A 10,756-nucleotide genomic window follows, 5' to 3' on the forward strand; every position below is an offset into this window, starting at 1 on the left:
GCGATTTGATCACTTAACGTGCACAAATAAACAAATAAACAAACAGTATGTGCATGTTTGAGTTTGTGTGTGTGTGTCTGTGTTTGGGTGCATAACATGACATTGTGCGACAGATAAGTGCTAGCAAATAGTCGGAAAGTGTAAACGACAGACAAGACAACATGTCTGTTTGCGATGTTGGGGTTGACTTCGACAATTGGCAAGTGAAGTGAATGAGATAAAATGTTTTATTATAAGGTCAACATTTATTTGCTGTGCGTACATACATATATGAATACATATGTGTGGCAAAAAATAGCATATAAAACTTATACAGTATTTATTATTATATCTTAATTTTTTTTTTTTTTTTTTTTTTGTAATATTATGGTTGTAATACAGTTTTATTTTTAAACGAAAATCATGCCGAAAATAAAAGTAAAGTTTTTTAAAAATTCAACTCAATATTTAGAAATTTGTTTTCAAATATTTGTTAAATTTTTTTCCAGAATGATCGTTATGTTCCTGGTTCGCCGATATTTCGCGATGATTGCAAAACCCCGCCGATAACACCTGCCCCACCATCGACGCCCAAGAGTCGCGGTAAAGGTGAGTATTTAGTTTTTAAGGTCTCTCTTACGCCCTCGCAACATGTTGCACGAAATATGTTTGTACTCATATTTGCTTTTTTATAATAACATAAGGTAAATCTTCGCAGTTATAAAGATACATGCAATGATGGAAAATTTCCGCAAACGTCATATTAAAATTCGGTTTACTCTCTGGTTTATAGAAGGAAAAAGTCAACAAATCATTTCCTTTGATGTAAATTTATAAATAAGAAAACAAACATACACGATGTTCCTTTAAATACAAAATCAAAATTTCTTCCACTTCTTCACTTCTGTTACAAGAAGTCAAGTGTGGCCTTTTATGGTTTTAAAGCTTAAATTGTTTGAACAATGCTTTAGAAGTTCATTGATTCCAAATAATTTATTTTCTCCATTACTTTAATTAATACCAAAAAGCACCACACTGCTTAAGTACTTAAAAAAGTGGTTAAATTTTTTTGACAAGCTATAAAATTATCCAAGGTCTTCTCTTCCATAACTACAAAGTTAAATATATGAAAATCTTCAGGATAAAATATAACAAATGAAACATTACTAAAGCTATCTAAATTCAAAATACTTCTAAATATCTTAAAGTGAGCCCATAATACCAAGCGCTTACGCGGTTATAGGCGAGTTTACAACAGCGCGTCAGTCGCCAGGTCCTTCATCATTCTGTCTTTCCAGCGAAGTGGAGGTATTCATCTGCTTCTCCCGGCGAGTACAGCGTCGATTACTCACAAATCTGAAGCGTTTTCATCCATTCGGACAAAAGCCTATTCGCTCTCTGTTACCATCAAACTCGAAATTCGTCGTTGTCGTTGCGTAAAGGACTATGAATCTTGCGCAGAACCTTTCACTCGAAAACTCGTAACGTCGGCTAGTGATGGATACTTGTAGAGTTTGGTCTTTTTTCGTCGAAAGATAAATTTACCTCTAAATTGCTTGCTCAGTCCGCAATAGCACCTGTTGGCAAGAGTCTTTCTGCGTTGAATTTCTAGGCTAACGATATTGTTTTAGTTAATGTTGGTTCCAAGATAGGCGAAATTATCTACGACTTTGAAGTTACGGCTGTCAACAGTGACATGGGAGCCAGTTTCATCGCTTCTTTATCCATTCTTGAGAAAGCAAAACGAACGGCGCTGGCATCGGAGTACGCCAGCAGTTGTATACTCTTGTAAAAATTTTAACTTTTCAATTCAGATCGGCAGCTCGTATTATTTTCACTAGGAGTAGATTGGAGAAGTCGTGCTATAGGGAGCCAGGTTTGAGTCCTCGTTTGATATCGAACGGCACTATCCTTCCCGATCCTGACGGAGCTGTTGGTATTGCCGTATTAGTTTTGCGGGGATAGTAAATTCAGACTTAGCGGCATAAAAACATATTATTTTCCTGCGGTCAAACGGAACTTTGAATTCTAGATCCACACCGATTAAGGTGAAATAAGTTTGTTTACGTTGGACCCCTTGGTCGGCAATCCATCGACCCCGCCACTTTGTTTTTCATCAGACGGGAAATTGCTATTCGAACTTCTTCCTAGTCGGGCAATGGAACATTTGATGATACGCTTTTACTGCCATTCGGAAGGTTGAAGAAGTGTTCTTTCCATAATTCAGTCACTCGATTAACTCTGGAGATTCTAGAAGAGTAGACACTACGTTAGTATCTTTATATTACAGTTGAAAACTTGGCGAAATCGGACCACGCCTTCCTTCCATATAAATTTTAATAGCATTTGATGCTTCCATAATATTAAAACCAAACAGCAATCGAAACCGAAGGCTAGTTTTTTTTTACCGAGAATATTTCCAAATTTATGAAAATATTAATAATATTATTAAATTGTCAGTAAACTAACTTACTTTAAAACTTTTGCGGCGAAGCTCTTCACACCGAACATACATTGTGACAAAAAAAGTAGTGCCCACCAGATGTATTACACTTATGTCAACAATTTTTCCAGTCCTCGAAACAATTTTCATAAGCACTTTTCGCGATAGCCTTCAGCTCCTTTAGCAAATTTTGTTTTATCTCTTCAGTCGACTGAAAACGGGTTCCAAGTAGTGGCAATTTGAGTTTGGGGAACAAGAAAAAATCACACGTAGCCAAATCTAATGAATACGTTGGGGGTTCAATGGTATTCATTAGGTTTTTCGACAGATGTTCTCATACAAACGCCTCAATACGGTACACTGTTTGAAAAAAAATTCACTTTTATCGGTACGAGTCGAGCAAGAATGAGTTTCATACCCAGACTACTTGCCAAAATCACTCGAACTCGCCTGATGAATTTCAAGCACCATACCCTTCACTTTTTTAATATTTTCATTGGTTGAGGAGGTCGTAGGTCGTCCAGAACGAGGCATGTCCTCAACGATCTCTCGACTGTCTATGAAAGCTTTGTACTATTCGTAGGCCTGATTGTTGCATCAGCGTAATAGTCGGTTACGTAGCAGCAGCGGACCCACTGATACATACATAAAGTAACTATAAAAACGTTACCAGACATTACAATATTAATAGTGGATGAATCTCCCCCTTTCAATAATTTTTGTACTCTTTCTAGTGACTTTTGCACACTAATAGTTACATTTAGTCCGTGAGCACATTCTTCTCAAGAACTTTTTGCTACTTTGAGTTAGTCAAAAATAATTTTCTTCAAACGTCGTCTAAAATGTATACAATTCCTTATAAAATAACCACCAACTTCGCGGAACTTTATGTATATTCACTTCTTCTACAAACTCACACTGCCCCAAATGACTAACTAAGCAGCTTAATCATATTTATATTGAAAACGTACGTTTTTGTTTAATTTCGAGCAGATCGCTCAATATTCTTTTATAAATATATCTGCATTTGAAAACCATAGACTCGTTTCCATGTAAATGACCCAATAAAATTGCTGACTGTTGACTTTAAAGCTAAAAACAAAGAACTATATAATTTATTGCGCTAGAAGATCGATAAAATACGTTTTGAGTAAACTTTAAATATTATCTGTTGGCTTCCTCGAACTGACATCATACATAAAGGCAGACAGTCAGTGCTTATTGCGTGTGTGTGATGCATTGGCGATGAAACTCATTGAATATACAAATCTATATATTATTATATATATGAAAGTGTGTTTCATTTTTAAATATAGCTTTGTTTGTAAATAAATAAATCCAATCAGTTTATGTTATACAATAAAAGGAACTGTGACGTCGGTAACAGGTGTTGTGTCATACACTAAGTGGATCAGTGATCCCTCATAGGTAGAAGGCCTGTGTTCACCATAAACTTTTGTGATGCATAAATTTATGTTTGTAAACATGTGTGAGGTCAAATAATAACAAACAAAATATAAAATATATTGAAAAAATATATATTGTTTTCCGTATAAATTATAGATGTATTTATTTTACTGGCGCATGTTGCACAAATGATATCTAATAATTTTATTCACCCAAAATGGTTTGTTTTAAGTGAAATGCTATATTTTAACAAGTTGAATAAAATTGGTTGCGTAACACTAAGTTCACATCTATATTTTAGAGTTTTAACGAGAGCGAAATCACAGCATAACCACGTCTCCAACCAACCTCCTTTAGGGATCGTATGAGTGTGACCCTACAAAAAATTACTGATTTTCGCGATTTTATTTGAAATGTTGAAATAAATATGATTTTCTGCCAAAAATGTCGTCATTACTATTTTTACCCATCCATATAACTAATATCTCACCAAAAAATTGTTGAAGCTGGACCAAAACTTTTCATGCCCCTCATACTGAATATCAAGACTTTCATTCAATGGTGGTTCTTTTTCCGCAAATGTGAGCCAATCTGTGAGACATATTAATGATTAAGGAGCGTTCCAAAGCAAAAAGGACTTTTTACATCCTAGAGAAACCGAAACGTTTCAATTAATGAAACAAGTTTATGACGATGATTGCCTATCCCTTAGTAGAGTGCACGAGTGGTTTCAACTTTTTTAAAGTGGTCGTGAGGACATAAATGAGCATCAACATATGGACCAATCAAAATCCGTGATCACCGGAAATTTCATCGAAACTTTGAATTCATCAAAAATCAGCCGAAATCATCATTGAAATTCATGGAAATGGAATTGAATATCTCCAAAACATCGATTTATCACATTTTGACCGAACATTTGGGCTAACGAAAGGTGTGTGCACGGTTTGTTCCGCACAAATTGACTGACGAACAAAAATTGCTCAGAATCCAACATTCGTAGGACATCATTAAAGTGGTTTATTTGCCCAAAAATCACATTTTAACCATTAACCACTCCCCGTATTCACCTGATATGTCACCTCGAAACTACTTCTTTTCCGGAATAATGCATTTGTCGAAAAAAGAAAAGCGTTATTCAGACGTAGAGGCCATTCAAAAGGCTTGCACCGGCTCCCCTTTTGTTCTGTTTTTTTCTGAAGTCTTTGGAACCCCCCTTGTACATACATATATAATGTGATGTAGTGAACCTTAAGCAATAAGAAGCTCAATTTCGATTTTTTTGAATGTAAAGTCATTTTCAGGTTATGACATTTGTATCGTACAATATGGTGGTTATCTTAGTGAGATTCAGAAAATATATTTTTGTGCCAAAATCCGGTCATAATGCCAAAAATGGATAAAACTTGGCAGTGCGACCCTCAAATATCTAGTATAATTATTTTCAAATCAATATCTTATCTATTATGAAGACATTTTAATAAAGCACAGTAAGCATCTTCTTCTTTTAAAAGTTTATAATAAGGCCAAAAATGGATGAAATCATTGCAACATCTCCCTCACATATCTAACACTTATACGGATTTTCAATTTCGCTCTGGCAGTATTTTATTTATTCTTATTCTATTCTTATTCTTTCTTTTGAAATTAACTATAATTTAATGATTTGGTGATAACTTTAGCTTTACTAGAAGGATAAGAGTTTGCGCTTACATTTTAAAAATGATTTCGGGCCAGTGATTACAATAAATCCAACCTCCAATCCGTTGGAAGGACCAAGTGGAGAAGGAGCTGGCTTCGCTTGAAATATCCAATTGGCGCCACGTAGCGAAAAGAAGAAACGACTTGCGCGCTGTTGTTAACTCGGCTATAATCGCGTAAGCGATGTCTACGCCAGTAAAGAAGATTGCCTCGAATAAATTTCAGCCCAATAGCCTAATTTTCGAACAGCTGCCGTATGTCAGCAATAATGTCCCGAATATTCACTTCTAACGCATCATTCATTTTGTGCTTATCTCTGTAAATAAGCGTCTATGTTCATTCGACCAAAAGTGAGCTTAATCGCCGAGCAAGATTTCGAAACAGTAAGCTAAAACTCTTTAAAAATCAAATAACATCTAATAAAAAAAAAAAGTCACTAAAAAGTATTGTCCCATTGAAAACCACAGTTTCATACCGAAAGTGTGTGAGAAAAGTTCGCGAGCTACCTCAGTCCTCAATAATATTTCCCAATCCTTGATCCTTGCAAATTGCGAGTATCTCAAATATTCGGTGACACCCGATCTCAGCGCTTCTTTACTTGTTTTTTTTTTATATAAATTGTATCTAAACATTTCATATAAATGCTTATTGCCTAAATTGTATTTTGTACTTAACTAAAAAAACAACTAAGAATTCCATAGAAATTCCAGCACTCAACTCGCTACTAAACCGAAAAAATCGAAGATACTACATAATACGCTGCAATTCATTCCGTAAATCTGTGGAAAGCTTTTGATCATACAAATTCTGCCGAAATGTTTTTGTAAAAATACTAAACTATACTGTTTACTAGCCTGCAGCGAAACAACCAGTGGGAGGTGTGGCCTTCCCCCAAAATGGCTAGAGCGCAAATATGCGTACAAGCACGCATGTATGTATGGATGTGTGTRTAGCTAAGTGGGTGCAACGAGGCGGGACGCTGCAAAATACTTCCGGCAAAACAGACAACCGCCCCCTGCACCACTGCCTCCGCCACGGACACTGACTGATAATGTTGTTGGCGCTATCATAGGCGAGCCGTTGCCAGTGTCGATGCCAAGGTACTTTACCGCCGCTTCCGTTCGCTTGCTGTGCTTCAAAGCTACTGCTGAGAACTTGTTTTCCAAAAAAATGTTTTCTACTCTTGTGTATACACATGTATGTATGTATGTATGTATCATGCTTGTGTGTGCGTGTTTGGAAAAATTGTATGCATTATTTGTTGATGCTGCAGAGCTGTCGAATTTCGGTAAATAACATTCCGCAAAACACGCTCGGAATGTGGGCCACCAGCATCCCACAGCGTTGACAGCAAAGCTTAAGTGGGGAAAACATGAATGAATCTTTTGTTATTGAGGCGGCTTAATACCTGTGGAATTATCTCGTTTTCACATCATATATGTACATACAAACTTATGTATCTGCTTAATCCTGTGGAAGTGTTCGGCAGCCACTGAATGCCATATTTGGCCATATGAACACAGCTACAACACACGAAAATAAACCGAACTACCTTGATTTGTAGCAGGTAAACACACTTCTGCGTAGTCACAGTTCACGTGGCGTCTTTATCGGGAAGAACCACGTATGTGTGTAGTGGTGCGTTTCGGTTTTATAAAATTCCTTAACTGTGTACGTGACAATAAGGCGCAAATTGCTTTGCATACCCTCCCTTTGGTTAGCCTAATCGATCAACCGCATGCTCAGCATGGTCAGCGGACAAAATTTATAATTCAATAAATATATCTGCCGTTTGAAAAACACAAAATATTTTCACACAAAACACTTAGCAGCTAATAAATCTGTTAAAGGTGAGTGATTCGGAAAACAAGCCAATTGAATTCGATTCACTCTAATCTTGTTTACTTCGCACATACCCATATTGGGCGGCATATGAGATTTACTAAAACGAGCAGAAATTCTCGAAGAATTTTTATCAACAAAATTACTTTCTCCCCCTTAAAGTTGAATAGCTTTCCACCTCTTCCAATAATATACACGTGTTTGGTATTCTCCTAATATTCTTCCGAAGCCAGTAAAAGTTACACAGTCCTAGTTTTGGACTACTCAGGTATAATTCCAACATTCCACTGAAGGTTTTGATCTGCCATTATTGAATCGTACCACAGAAATTTTGATAAAAAAGTTTAGCAAACGTGGCTACCTGTACACTTTCCTAGGGTTGCACTAAAATAATATCGAAAAATAAAATATAAAATGATATATATTTCTGAAATTTGTCTAAACAAAAAATTATTTATTACATTTGTTATCCATAGCAGCAATTAGGTTTTTTAAGTTTTTTTTTGGGGGGTCCTCGGTATCTAACCAGGTTACTTCTGTTGTTAAATTTTTGCTAGAGTCTAAAACTTAGTAGTTTTGCACTCGTATTTACTGAGTATCAAAATTCGTTCTAAGACTATTCGACGTGAAACGAGTTAAATTAAAATGTAAYATTTATCGTGATCGAGTTTTAATCGATTTGAATTTTATCGTTAACTCCATTTTCATTCAATATTTATACCCTGAGGGTATATTAACCTTGTCACGTTGTTTGTAAAACATAAAAGGAAACTTGAGAGATATATGTAACTGTAAGCAACAAATAATAAGACCTTTTAATTTTAATTTCCAGTGAAGACCCAATCATCGAATTTTTRTTTTTCTATATTTTTATGAATGTCAGTGAGATTTGTGCCAAATGTCACAATAAAATGGTCATAGTGTTAAGTACAGGCTTGTCTTTCTGAAGTACATAAAGTGCATTCGGTGATTTGAGTTGAGTTAAATTATTTAACAAAGATGTTCATTAAATTTTGTATGCAGAATCAAATTTATGGTGAAGAAATGTTCAGAATGTCGGAAAARGCCCTCAGTGATAATTTGTGATTGGTTGGTACAAATTATTCAAAGAAGTTCGAGAACGCGTTGACGATGAACCACGTTCAAGACGGCCATCAACATCAACTGATGAGCAGCACCTGGATAAAAAAAAAAAGGAATTGGTGCTTAAAAATCGACGATAAACAGTCAGAGATCTTACWGGCATCGTTGGAATATCGGAACTGTCAGCGAAACCTATTTTGAAATATCATTTGGGCCTAAGAAAAATTAAAGCATGATTATTTCCAAAATCACCAAATTTTAAACAGTATTCGGTTAACGTCTGGGAAACATTGCTTTTTGACTACCAGCATTTCAAGAAACGAATTAGTACTATTGCAAGTCGGCATTCCTCTGACCCCACTAACACGTAATGGAGCCTGTTTGGCGCTTTGCTATGGCAATATTTTCAATCTGAAAGACTGAAATATTGTCATTTAACCGCCTTCTGTGGATGGATTTATACAGAAAAGGCATGCACTGGTTTCAATCTTTCTTCCCTTCTTCAATCCATCAGAGAATACATAGATTTTGCGTTCGAAACTGTCGATCATAGAACCTTTGGTCCATAGAAAGAGTTCAGTAAGAAGGTATAGTGGTAATATCTTATGTGGGGTCGTATACTTTTCTTTAAGAAAATGGCGCTTTAACAGGTGTTCCCATGTTCAATGTATTGTACGACGATTCAGTTAAATAAAATTTTCAAAGCGCCTGACTATTCTTATTTCATGCTCTCTTTCTTCCTCTCTTCTTTCTTCTTTTTTCTTTCACTCCCTCATATTTTTACATTCATACTAGAATTGAAAACATATCGAAAAATGCTTCCCTTCAATCCGCGTCTATCCTAACATGATTAGCTCATAGAAACCAAGCAATCCATATATTATCTATCAATTTTATTAGCAAGTCAAATTCGTAATTCTTCTTTTTGGAAAAGTTTTCTGCTATTTTAGACAGGTATTGAACGACGAATTTTGGATATTCTGAAGGAAATGACAATATATTCGGTAACGAYAGCAATTAGAAAGCAGTTAAATTAACATATGTACATCTGTTGACCACGTTCCCAMGCGGTGAATCTCTACTAAACATAATTAACGTCTGTTTACAGAAGTATCTACAAACCGTTCATGCTGCACCTGCTTACCTTGAAACTAATGCCAATTAAATCTTGCATTTTCGCCTTGGCACAACTTTACAAGGTTCAAATATTAATGGAGTAATTGAACGCATTTGGAAACCAATAAGCCAACAATAACACAAAGARTWRCATATTTGCWCGTATGTATGTATGTATGTATGTCGGTAGATGTAGCCTATAGTACTTTATCTGGATTATTTTATAAACAAACTGCCACATGCATGCTACGAGTACAACAATCGAACTATCATAAATTTCAGGTGCGCCTTCGTGCCTCCGGGGCTCAGGCACCAAGCAAATGCATTTCGAAGATTCTCCTAATCGAGTATTTACAAATAATCTGTAATAATAAATCGCAACCTTGTGGGTGTGTGCGTTTCTCTACGCTGCAACAGCAACTGAAAGATGCGATAGTAAACAAACGCAGCTCTTTATAAAGAAAGTTGCATTGAACAGTCTGCTGTTTTTTGTTTTGATTGCTTTAACATTTGTTTCTTAAATCGAACACTTCGAGAAGAGTAGTTCCCAGTACTGTGATTAYCTATGCATATACTCGCATGCGTTGCCTTGCAAAGTTTCCATTTTGTATCTCTGCATCCAAAAGCATATCTGTTCTGTTTGTGTTCATCTGCTATTCAATTGCCAAGTGCAGGCAGGCATACTTCGGGTGAAAAACTAATTGGCCATAAAGTTAGTTGATTGGCGGTGGAAACAGCCGACCGGAAATGAACTGTTCGTCGTAACAAATGACCACATTTACCGCMATCCATGTGGGTAACAACCATGCAGCAAATTGAATTGTTGCCTTGCTGGTGTGGGAGGATAAAGAACTTTTAAAAGATAGCACAAAAAGTATATAAAAAATACTGTTTGGGAATTTTTTCGAGTTTTCTGGAATACCAAAACMATAAATAATTACTTATATGTTAGCAAAGTAACGGTTTTATATTAAAGTAATTGAATATCGACAATATTCGAATTTATTACATTCCTAAATTAACTAAAATTAAAAAATAAAAGTCATACAACTTTTTTTTATTTTTATTTGTTAGTGAAATTTTAATAATATAATGTAAATTTTTATACTCTCGCAACAAAATTGCTAAAGAGAGTATTATAGTTTTGTTCACATAACGGTTGTTTGTAAGTCCTAAAACTAAAAG

General features: G+C 35.6%; 1 protein-coding gene across 1 annotated transcript in view; it reads left to right on the plus strand.

The window, feature by feature from the left end:
- The window catches only part of LOC108969405 (putative GPI-anchored protein pfl2), a gene marked incomplete in the record, with an annotated part of 63,179 nt that overhangs the window by 42,039 nt on the left and 10,384 nt on the right, over positions 1-10,756 (plus strand). Inside the window, 1 exon segment of the mRNA XM_018934102.1 lies at positions 489-588.

Source organism: Bactrocera latifrons, unplaced genomic scaffold (genome assembly GCF_001853355.1).
Source record: "Bactrocera latifrons isolate USDA-ARS-PBARC rearing strain unplaced genomic scaffold, ASM185335v1 scaffold_105, whole genome shotgun sequence".
NCBI lineage: Eukaryota > Metazoa > Arthropoda > Insecta > Diptera > Tephritidae > Bactrocera > Bactrocera latifrons.